General features: G+C 50.4%; 1 pseudogene; it reads left to right on the top strand.

Moving 5' to 3' along the window:
- The first annotated feature begins 11,361 nt into the window (after nt 1–11,361).
- Nucleotides 11,362–11,643, top strand: LOC101054123 (ubiquitin-fold modifier 1 pseudogene; annotated as a pseudogene).
- Nucleotides 11,644–12,057: the final 414 nt, after the last annotated feature.

Genomic DNA, 12,057 nt, shown 5'->3' on the forward strand with positions numbered 1-12,057 from the left:
TTCATGTCTCTGCAAAGAACATTTAAACGTAAGCCATCCGGAGTGGATGATGCATCTCTGCATGAGTTAAAATACGCACTCCAGGCCGGGCGCGGTGGCTCAAGCCTGTAATCCCAGCACTTTGGGAGGCCGAGGCGGGTGGATCACAAGGTCAAGAGATCGAGACCATCCTGGTCAACATGGTGAAACCCCGTCTCTACTAAAAATACAAAAAAATTAGCTGGGCATGGTGGTGCGTGCCTGTAATCCCAGCTACTCAGGAGGCTGAGGCAGGAGAATTGCCTGAACCCAGGAGGCGGAGGTTGCGGTGAGCCGAGATCGCACCATTGCACTCCAGCCTGGGTAACAAGAGCGAAACTCTGTCTCAAAAAAAAAAAAAAAAAATACACACTCCAGCCGCTGTAACCAAGAAGGAGTTTCACAGTGGTCAAGATGACACAGAAGCTTATTTCTCATGCATGTAACAGTCCAAACACAGGCAACCCGGGGCCAAGACGGCAGCTCCACAGTGGCAAGGAGCCAGTGTCTTTTCTCTTGCTGCCCTGCTGTGCTCAACAGGTGGCTTCCGTCTTTGAGTTCAACGTGGCTGCTCTGGCTCCGGCCATCATTTCTGCACTCCAGCGGGTGGCAAGCAGGAGGAAGAAAGGAAGAGCTAATGCCTCTCGCTTTAGGGACAGGGCCTAGATGCTGCTCACGCCACCCGGCTCAGCTTGGGTTGGGACCAGAATCTAGTCACATGGCAGCAAATCACTGTGAGGAATATTGGGAAAGGTAGTCTTCGGCTGCTTGGCCTCGTGGCCGTCGGAAACTGCTGTACTACAGAAGGCGGGCTTTGATCGTCTTAGTTGGGGATGTGGCAAGAAATGACGACAGCCCGGGGGCTCAAATGGCAAACATTGCTTCGCACAGTCCTGGAGGCTGGAGATCCAAGGTCAAGGTGCTGGCACGTTTGGTGTCTGCTGAGGGCTTGCAGGTGGTCACTTGTTGCTGTATCCTCAAACGGGGCAGGTGTAGGGGGGAGAGAGAGAGGGAGGGAGGTGGGGAGAAAGGGAGAGAGACAGAAAGAGGGAGGGAGCAAGCTCTCTGTAGTCTCTTATTAGGGCACTAATCCCATCATGAGGGCTCCCCCTTCATGGTCTAATCCATCACCTCCCAAATGCCCCACCTCCCAACACCATCACCTCATCACCTTGGGGGTGAGGGTTTCAACACATGAATTTGTAGGGGACACAGACATTCAGTGTGCAGCACTGATCCCGGTGGAGACTGTCATGATGCCTCTCTGTCCATCCCAGCCCTTTCCTGACACCTTAGGGTGTGTGCTCCCACAGGCAAGCGACGTCCTTCAGCGTTTCTCCCCAGGAGCCCCGGAGCCCCGCTTCCCTCTCACTTTATTACTGCTCCTATCCGTACAGGTCTGGGCAGAAGAACAGGACCCACACTCAGTATTTAGAGCTAAGAGAGAGCGAGTGAGACGCAAGGGAGGGAGGTGGACTTAATCCAGGAAATTCGAGGCTCACACAGACATTGGAAAGGAGCGGTGAAGGTCACTTTTAGGAAACCCAGAAATGCAGAGATGACGAGGGAGCCCCAAAGATGCCCCTGGCAGGCTGCAGCGCCCAGTGAGCCATTCCCAGGGAACGTCTGGGAACCACCACAGACGGACGGCTGCCCGGAGCCGAGTCCAGCCTGGAACCACACGGGGAGGGGACCTGAGAACGTGGAGGCGATGGGATGACACTGAATGGAAACAGACCACCCAATCCAGCTTCCTCTCCTCGCTTCTCAGCCCAGTGGAGCGGCTGGCTCACGTGCAGAATTTATTACCAACCAAGAGTTTTCAGGGGGTTGAAAGCGGCTAATTTTCCCTCCTAGATAATGTTGCCTCTTAGTGGAGTATTGGATGCTTTGACCCAGACATGACTCCTCCTGCAGGCATAACAGTATTTTTTTTCCTCTTCAACTTTCATTTGAAGTTCCAGGGCCCATGTGCAGACGTGCAGGTTTGTCACATAGGTAGGCGTGTGCCATGGTGGTTTGCTTTGAAGCAGGGAGCGGTGCCGGCGTAGATCGGACCGCAGGGTCCGGCCTCCGACTCCGGGCTCGGCCAGCTCCGCCCTGCTCCAGCCTCTCCGGGCTCTGTCCCCAGCCCCCAGCTCCACCGTGGCTTCTGCAGTCATCTCTCCTCTCCCTCCAGGTCTGGCCCCTCTCTGGGTCACTCCCATCATCCTCCTCTCCAGGCGTCGGAGGCCTCCGTGACTCCATGGCCCTGTGGACTGTGGCCCTATTTCTCTGCTCCCTTTTGCAGCAAGCGTCCTCCAAAGAGCTGGCTGGCCCCCGTCCCCCGGCCTCTCCTCCTGTCACTGCTGAGGCTGCACCTGGGCCACCTGCCCGCCCCTGGCCACAGCACGGGACCGGCCCTCTGTCCTCCTCCTCTGATTCCTGTTCGTCGCTTTTCTCACGCTTGGCCCTTTGTCCCTTCTCTCCTGGGCTCCCGGGGCCTTCCTGCTGATGGGATTCCTTCTGCCCCTGTCTCTCTCCCTGCATTCTCCTCCTCTTCTCGGCATTCTGTTTTCAGTCTGTCCCTCCGCTGGTGACTGTCCGGTACACACGAGTACATGGGATGTGTTCCCCAAACTGCTGAGGCCGGGCTTAGCCGTGCGACCCGCTTTGGCCGAGGAAGTTTTGGCAGCCGCTTTGCAGGCAGTGGTTTTCAGCCGTGCTCCTGGGGCTGGGTGTGTCCTGCCCTCTGGGGTTCCTGTCACCTGCCTGGGGAGAACGCGGCCCAGGCACAGCCCTTCCAGAGAATGCGGATTCCCCGGGAGGCCCAGATGATCCGCAGCCAGACGCTGGCCGAGACTGAGGAACTGGCACTTGGGCCAGCCGCTGCGTTTCGGAGTGGCTCGTCAGACGGCCGCAATGTAGCAACGACCGAGTGATCCATGAAGCGGCTGAATTTCACTCTTAGTTTTTGTTACAGCAGCAGAACTTTGCCTATCCAGTCTGTGACAAAATACCTTTTTCCTCTGCCAGTCTTTCTCTTTCCACTTAAAAAATGCAGTCATTATTTACTCCTCCTCCACCCCCTCCCCACTCCTGTCTCTACTTCGCAGTCAGTCCTGGGTTTGTGTCTCCACCAGCACTGCCACTCTGGCCCACGCCTCTCCTGCTCCTGTCTGGGCGGTGCCACAGCCCCCGGTGGTGGTGTCCCTCCTGCCACCCAGGGCGAAGCTGACGCTGGTTGAAATTCCTCTGCACACTCCCTGCCTGTGACCCCAGGCCTCCTGGCTTCTGCTGCTCTCCCCTCACACCCCCGGCCCACTCCCCTTCCCTGTTTCCATTTGCACATGGCGCCCACCTCACTCTGCCTGGACCACCCTCCCTGCCCTCCCCGCCTCAGCACTGCCCACGGCCAGTTCCTCCTTACCGGCTCCTTTCGCACAGGCCACCTCCCTGGAGAGAACTGCAGCTCCACCAATAAACCGGAATCTGGACCTGGGAAGGAGAAACTCCATTCGAAAGGATTACCGCAAAGAAGCGTGGCTGACTGCAGTGGGGTAGGGCGTGTGGCAGCAGGGGAGGGGCCACTGATGTGGGGGAGGGGACTACTGCCATGGGGGAGGGGACTTGTGTGGAGGAGGGGATGGCTACACTGGGAGGGGAATATTGTGGTTGGGGAGGGGACTGTTTTTGTTTTTGTTTTTTTTTCATGAAGGAAGCTCAATCCTTTATTGTAACTATGATAAATTACCAAGATACAAAAATCATTCCAAAGTACATCTCAGAATTTACTGTTCTACCTGCCATCCATAGAAGAAAATAGTAGGTACATATCTATATGTGATAGTTAAATGTTTATATGCAAAATAAAATTGTATACAAAGTAGCTTTTTTTTCACTGAGATTATTATTAGCTGTCACTGTTTTTATTGCATTTTAGGTTTTGTGGTACATGTGAAGAACATGCAAGATTGTTGCATAGGTACACACATGGCAGTGTGGTTTGCTGCCTTCCTTGGGAGGGGACTATTGCCATGGGGGAGGGGACTTGTGTGGGGGAGGGGATGACAACAGTGGGGGAGGGGAATATTGTGGTTGGGGAGGGGACTATTGACATGGGAATAGAGAGCTCTCGCAGTGGAGATAGGGGCTATCGAATGGGGAGGGGAGGGGACCATTGCAGTAAGGAGAATGATGTGACCATAAGCTCTGTGAGCTCTCAGGAGTTTGGCAGAGGAGGTTTTCTTTCAGTATGGAGTAAACAAGGCTGGGTCATTCCTCCGTCTCCAGTTCGCAGCCCGAAAGCTGACTCAGTGTTGACACTCACTGAATGTTGAGTGAGGCGATGGGCGGATGTGCGTGGTCTCTGGCTGTGTGGCTGAAAGAACAGGCCAGCAGGGAGTGAAGCGTGAGTGTGGCAGAGGCCACGGGCTCTTGGGATGGCTCTACCAGCCTGAGTGCCAGGGTCCTGCCACCTGGAGCCCAGTCAGACCCTGGCTGTCAGAGAAGCTCTCAGGGACATCCCAGCTGGAGGGGCTGAGCGGGGCTGAGGAAGAACTTCCTGGTAAGCAGGATCAGAGCTGAGGGTGAGGAAGTGGGGACGTCCCTTCTCCAAGGGTAATTTTAGGAACTCAAAGGGGACTGGAAGAGAGGTTTAGGGCACTTGACCTTGAGCTCCTCACCTCTCCTGGTCTCAGTTTGCCCATCTGGAAATCGGTGGTCTGGCACGAAAGGAGGATCTTTCTCCCCACTGACTGCTGCTGGGTCCAGCGCAGCTGGGAAGGGCGTCCCTGGCCACCTCGCTGTTTGTCCTAGTAAGAGTCTGCAGGGTCCCTCATTTCATTTTCCCCCAATATAACAAAGTAGGGGGTCTGGAAGCTTGGACTGGCATCACATAGACAACTCATTGGATCCTGGAATCCTTGCTCCCTCAATCTGGAGTGTCTGTTCTAACTCCCATGCTGTCGGCACCCAGCTTTGCCCTGAAACATGGTTTAGATTCAACTTCCCTTACCTCTTCTCCCCGATGCTGTCCCTTCTGGAGGGCAGGGGCTGCGTGTGAGCTCGGCTTCCTCCCAGTGGCTCAAAACAGGGCCTGGTATTCAGTAGGTGCTCAGTATGTGCGTGTACTGAGCACATACTCAGACTGTTCAGTCTGTGAGCCACAATGGTGAGAGGCGGGTTGTGTGCAGGAGGGTGTGCTTCTGCGGACGGAGTGGCTGGCCGGGCAGGAGTCCGTGAGGGTCTTCATTGCATCTGGGCTCCTTCTCTCTCCTTGGTCCTTTAGGGAAATAATTGGGCATGCAGACACTTAGCAGACATCTCCTGTGTTCGCCCTGGCAGTGTGGGGTTGAGGAGGGCTCCTGATGGTCAGCTGGGCTGGGCTTGAAAGGAGGCAGCCACAAGAATCATATTCTGTCACCTTCCAGCCTCGAGGACCAGGTACGTTGCCCAAGTTTGCAGATGAGGAATTGGAGGCTTAGAAAACCTTCAGAAACCACAGTCACATGGCTAGTGTGTTTGGACGGATTTGAACCGTCTCTTCAAGTCCCTGTGCATGCTTGTGTGTGTGTGTGATTCCTGGGTGGCACCCACACGGATGTGTGTACACGCATGCATGTGCCTGAGCATGTGTGCCTGTGTGTGTGTACATGGATGTGTCTCTAAACCACACTGCCTTCCACCGTGTGTCCCTCACTGAGTGGCTGGCCTAGTCGCACGTGCCCCAGTGTGGAATAGGACGTCCCAGGGAGGCCCTGGCTCTGGGCCATGAGGAGTCTCTGGAGGAAGCCTTCGCAGCAGGAGCTTGGTAGAAAGACGCTGTGCCCTCCTTGCACCTTGAGCCTCCATTTCCCCACTGCCCCAGCCCCTGGCATGTGTAAAGTCCCCCTCCCCAGCCCCTAAGTGGCCTGCGACTAGTGCCGAGCCTCTGACCTGGTGTTCCAGTTCTCCAGCTCTCAGGAGGCCTGGGTCCCGCGGTGCCACTCCAGGCACGGAGGCGGGGCAGCCTGGGGCCTGCAGAGGCTCTCCAGGGGCCTCCCACCTGGACGCCATCCTAACCAAGCGCCTCCTTCCATCCTAACCAAGCCCTTCCTCCTCCTTCCATCCTAACCAAGCCCCTCCTTCTATCCTTTTTTTTTTTTTAATCCACCCACCTCAGCCTCCCAAAGTGCTAGGATTACAGGCGTGAGCCACAGCACCCGGCCTCCTGAAATTTTTGTGATAGACGCTTTGACTCCCACCTCCTTGATTGTGATTCCACTATGGTCCACCTTCAGGGCATCTTTTCTTTCTTTCTTTTTTTTTTTTCTTTTTTTTTTGTGGAAGGGGCAATAGATGGGTTTCCACTTATTCAAAAAATATATACTTAGAAGAGTTGGAGCTCTTTAGGGAATACAAAGGCTATATTTTTGTGTCTAAGTGGGGAGTAGGAAAACAGACAGAGGTGCTTCTCAGTCTGATTGCTCTTTTTCAGACTGAGAGGTGAACTTGGAAGAGATTTCCATCTTTCACCCTGGAACCCTCCTGCCATCAGTGACCCTTAACCATCTTCTGCTTGCAGGCCAACTATCTCAGGCTGGACTTAGCCAGAGATGTGGTGATGGGGCTGAATGGGCAAAGCCAGGAGGTAGAACTGGGGACAACTGGAAAAACAAAAAAGCTTCCCTTAGGAACAAGCTCCTCTCCGCTGCAACTCCCAGGACATTTAAGTAAAAGGAACAGTTACCACAGCCTCCCTTCCCAACTGTCTTTCTCTTTTTCTTTCTTTCTTTTTTTTTTTTTTTTTTTTTTACAATCAGTTAAAGATTTAAATGTGAGCTCTCAAACTATAAGAATCCTAGAAGAAAACCTAGGAAACACCATTCTGGACATCAGCCTTGGGAAAGAATTTTTTTTTTTTTAATAAGAAAAAGAATAAAGAAGAGGAAGAAAGAGAAAGAGGAAGAGGGAGACAGAATGGAGGTATTGCTTTATTGCCCGGGCTAGAATGCAATTTAAATATGGGTATGCCTATAATTGTCCTTAATAATGGAGACATGAAAGAAAATGAGGGAAGAGAATAAAAAAACAAGGAGCCAACCAACATTTCATTTAAACTTCTAAGTTGATATGATGTGGTACTGATCTACGTATTCCTGTATTGGGTGCGTATATATTTAGGATCTTTAGCTCTTCTTGTTGTTGCATTGATCCTTTTATCATTATATAATGTCCTTCTTTGCTTCTTTTGATCTTTGTTGCTTAATTGTAACTTCTGCTTTTTATTTATTTATCTTAGCTCTCTGGTTGGTTGGTAAATCTTTCTCCATCCCTTGTTTTGAGTCTTTGTGTATCCTTGAATGTGAGATGGGTCTGGATGCAGCATACTGATGGGTTTTAGTTTTTTATTCAAATTGCCTGTCTGTCTTTGGATTGGGGGATTTAGTCAATTTAAATTTAGAATTAATAATAATATATGTGAGTTTAATACTGCCATTTAATATTAGCTGGCTATTTTGCCCATTAGTTGACGTAAATTCTTCATTATATTGATGCTCTTTTTGGTATTTTTTAAAGAAAGGCTGATACTGTTTGTTCCTTTCTATGTGTAGTGGTTCTTTCAGAAGCTCTTGTAAAGCAGGCCTGGTGGTGATGAAATCTCTGAGTGCTTGCTTATTCACAAAAAACTTTATTTTTCCTTCACTTGTGAAACTTAGTTTGGCTGGATGTGAAATTCTGGGTTGAAAGTTCTTTTCTTTAAGGATGTTGAATATTGGTCCCCACTCTCTTCTGGCTTGTAGGGTTTCTGCTGAGAGATCTGCTGTAAGTCTGATAGGCTTCCCTTTGTGGGTAACCTGACCTTTCTCTCTGGCTGCCCTTAGTATTTTCTCCTTCATTTCAACCCTGGTGAATCTGACGATTATGTGCCTTGGAGTTGCTCTTCTTGAGGAATATCTTTGTGGTGTTCTCTGTATTACCTGGAGTTGAATATTATCCTGCCTTACTAGGCTGGGAAAATTTTCCTGAATAATGTCCTGAAGCGTATTTTCCAGCTTGGATTCATTCTCTTCGTCACATTCAGGTACACCTATCAAGCGTAGATTAGGTCTTTTCACATAGTCCCATATTTCTTGGAGACTTTGCTCGTTCCTTTTTATCCTTTTTTCTCTAATCTTGTCTTCTTGTTTTATTTCATTGAGTTGGTCTTCGACCTCTGATATCCTTTCTTCTGCTTGATCAATTTGGCTGTTAAAACTTGTGCATACTTCATGATGTCCTCGTATTGTGTTTTTCAGCTCCATCAATTCACTTATATTCCTCTCTAACTTGTGTATTCTTGTTAACATTTCGTCAATCCTTTTTTCAAAGTTCTTAGTTTCTTTGGATTGGGTTAGAACAAGTTCTTTTAATTCACAGAAGTTTCTCATTATCCGCATTTTGAAGCCTGCTTCTGTAATTGGAACACACTCGTTCTCCATCAAGCCTTGTTCCGTTGCTGATGAGGAACTGGGATCCCCTGCTGAGGGAGAGGCGTTCTGATCTTGGGTATTCTCAGCCTTTTTTGGCTGTTTTCTTCCCTTTGTTATAAGTTTATCCATCTGTGGTCTTTGTATTTACCGTCTTTGTAATTGGTTTTCTGAGTGGACGTCCAACTTATTGATTCTCAGCGCCGAAATCTGAGCAACTCACTGCGCCGACTAAATCAGCGGCGTTAAGACTGATGGTGCTGTTCTGATTCTGCACCAAGAACAGATGCTCTAAGGCGCCAGCAAAACCGCCTCTCCGGTCACAAGAGTCGCACTGGCGACCCGTGGGGCTCCTCCGCTGGGAATCTCCTGGTGCGTGAGCAACAAGAATTCATGTGAAGGTGTGGCGTCCTCTCGTTCTTTGCGCTTTCACTGGGAGCTACAATCCCGAGCTGCTAGTGTCAGCCATCTTGGATCTAGGGTTTTTAATAATCCCTCCTTCTATCCTAACCAAGCCCCTCCTTACATCCTAACCAAGCCCCTCCTTCCATCCTGTGTTGTTGGTTATTTTGTGTCCTTCAACTCGGGACTGATCTGGCTGCACCAAGGGCTGCCATTTCCCAAGGTCCCCAAGGGGACAGAGGTTTGGGGTCACCAACTCCAAATTCTGAGAAGCCAGTAGGGTGGAAGCCTGTGGCCCCTGGCCTGTATCTCACAACACCTCCCTCCCCAGGCCCAGGATGACCTGATTTTCCTGCTGTGTTATTTAGGTCCAGAACATTCATCCCCCTCAACCCCTGGGGGCTGAATCCCAGCCTGGAGCCCCAGCTTCTCCAAACTTAGGGTGAAAAGCCTGGCCTTCTCTCCGACTGTCCTTCCCCCACCAGCCAAACATCTGAAATCATCCTCGCTTATTTGGCTAATTGAGGAGGAACAGCAGCCGTGAGTGGAACAGGCTGCTGAGTTTCTTTGAGACATTAATATTCTGCTTCTGAGAGGGATCTGTCTGAATTCCTCAGTTACAGATAATACAATTATATTTCTAAATTCTTCCCCTAAATTAGTACAGATGGTTAAAAATACTCTCGCCTTTTAATTAATCGTTGGAACAATAGTCTTAGGAATACAAATGAATCATTATCCCCTTCTACAGATGGGGTGGGGAGGGCAGGGGACGGGCAGTCTGGGATTTGTCCGTGGTCCTGAAGGTTGAAGGTTGCAGGGCCTAGCAGGACGGCAGGGCTGAGCCTCAGCGAGATTCAGGAGTTGCAGCCCCCGGGGGTAGAAACAGGCCCCCTGGCCCATTCTTTTCAGTCCCGACTGCTTTTGTTTTGTTTTGTTTTGTTTTTTAGACAGGGTCTCACTCTATTGCCCAGGCTAGAGTGAGGTGGTGCTATCTTGGCTTACTGCAAACTCTGCCTCCTGGGTTCAAGTGATTCTCGTGCCTCAGCCTCTCAAGTAGCTGGGACCACAGGCACCCGCCACCCCAACCAGCGAATTTTTGCATTTTTAGTGGAGATAGGGGTCTCACCATGTTGGACAGGCTGGTGACGAACTCCTGACCTCAAGCGAACTGCTGAAGTCCTGAACACTGCCTTGGCCTCTCAAAGTGCTGGGATTACAGACCTGAGCCACCGTGCCCGCCAGTGCTGCCTCGTAAACCCTGTTACGCTTTGATTGTGACTTCCGTTTCTCAGGTGGGACTGAGACAGCTGCCCTCTGCCAGGAGCCCCGGTTGCCCCAGGATCCCTTTTGGTTGAGGAGAGGAGTTGGGAAAGGAAGGATCTTAATTCTTCTCGCAGGATGCCCTGTCTCTACTTCCTGATGTGGTTAGGAACTCCCTTGTCCTCCTTCCAGGCTCGGCCTCCGTTGTGAGGTCAGCGTGACCTCCATGTCCCCTACGTTGTGAGGTCAGCGTGACCTCTCAGGTAGCTTTGCTTGCATTCTCCTGTGTGTGTGTGCGTGGGTGCATGGGTGCCTGTGTGCGTGGGTGTGCACTTTCTGGAGGGTGCCTTAGGTGCTGTCACTGAGGTGTGACTTGGTGTGTGAGTCCGCCCACGCCGGGGGTAGCTCCGAGTCTTCTTTTGGGTCCCTAGATCCCAGCACGAGGCTGGCCTTGGATGAGGCCAAGTACCGTTGAACTCACTGTGCTGTAAAATTCAAAGCCATATTCAATCCTGGACATCATCACAATTAAACACTTTCACACATCGATGAACATTACCAACAGAATGAAACGCACCCCTGGAATGGGAGAAAATGCCCGCAAATCATATAGCTAATAATCCAGAGTATTTACAGACCTGTAGTTCAGCAACAACAAACAGACCAATTTGAAAATGAACAAAGGACTTCAATAGACTTTTCTTCAAAGAATAGGTACAAATGGCCAACAAGCGTGTGAAAAATGCTCCACCTTGCTAATCATTAGCAAAATGCAAGTCAAAACCACGATGTGATACCACTTCACATCCATTAGGATGACGATTTAAAAACGATTTAAAAACAACAATCAGGCCGACCACAGTGGCTCACGCTTGTAATCCCAGCACTTTGGGAGGCCGAGGCTGGCGATCACTTGAGGTCGGTTGTTAGAGACCAGCCTGACTGATCAATATGGTGAAACCCCATCTCTACTAAAAATACAAAAATTAGCCAGGTGTGGTTGTGGGCACCAGCAATCCCAGCTACTCAGGAGGGTGAGGAAGGAGAATTGCTGGAACCCGGGAGGTGGAGAGTGCAGTGAGCCAAGATTGTGCCACTGCACTCTAGCCTCACGACAGAGCCAGACTCCATCTCGGAAAACAAAACAAAACAAACAAACAAACAAAAAAAACGGAAATGGACAGCGGAGGAAGTAGTGTTACCCCGCGGGGTTGGCTTGTGTTCCAGTTTCATTCATCCGGACACCACCATGTGGAAGGTTTCCCTTAAGATCACGCTGACCTTGGATCCGCGGCTGCCGTACAAAGTACTCAGTGTTCCTGAAAGGACACCTTTCACAGCAGTCTTAAAGTTTGCAGTAGAAGAATTTAAAGTTTCTGCTGTAACAAGTGCAATTATGACCAATGATGAAACAGGAATAAATCCTGCACAGACTGCTGGAAATGTTTCCCTAAAACGTGGGTCAGGACTGCGGATTATTCCTAGAGACTTGTTCATATCTGCTATCTGGAACGTACCATTGCCTTTCTGAATAAATATTGGTATTTTTTGTTGTTGTAAAATTGAAATCAGGCATTCAACATACTGTGAAAACGCAAGAGTCAATGAGTAATGAAAGGTGACTCATCTGTCCCTTATTTATTTATTTATTTATTATTGCATTTTAGGTTTTGGGGTACATGTGAAGAACATGCAAGATTGTTGCATAGGTACACACATGGCAGTGTGATTTGCTGCCTTCCTCCCCTTCACCCATATCTGGCATTTCTCCCCATGCCATCTCTCCCTAACTCCCCACCCCCTTCCCCGTCCCTCCCCTGTGCTCTCCATGTGAAGAGGGAACGCTTACGAATCAAGGGTCCTGCCGTCACAGAAGACCATGCAGTCTTTGACTGCTACCTCACAACACAAAAAGGTACTTTGTTGGGGGTAAATGAATTAGCCA

This window comes from Saimiri boliviensis, chromosome 11 (assembly GCF_048565385.1).
Source record: "Saimiri boliviensis isolate mSaiBol1 chromosome 11, mSaiBol1.pri, whole genome shotgun sequence".
Classification (NCBI taxonomy): Eukaryota; Metazoa; Chordata; class Mammalia; order Primates; family Cebidae; genus Saimiri; species Saimiri boliviensis.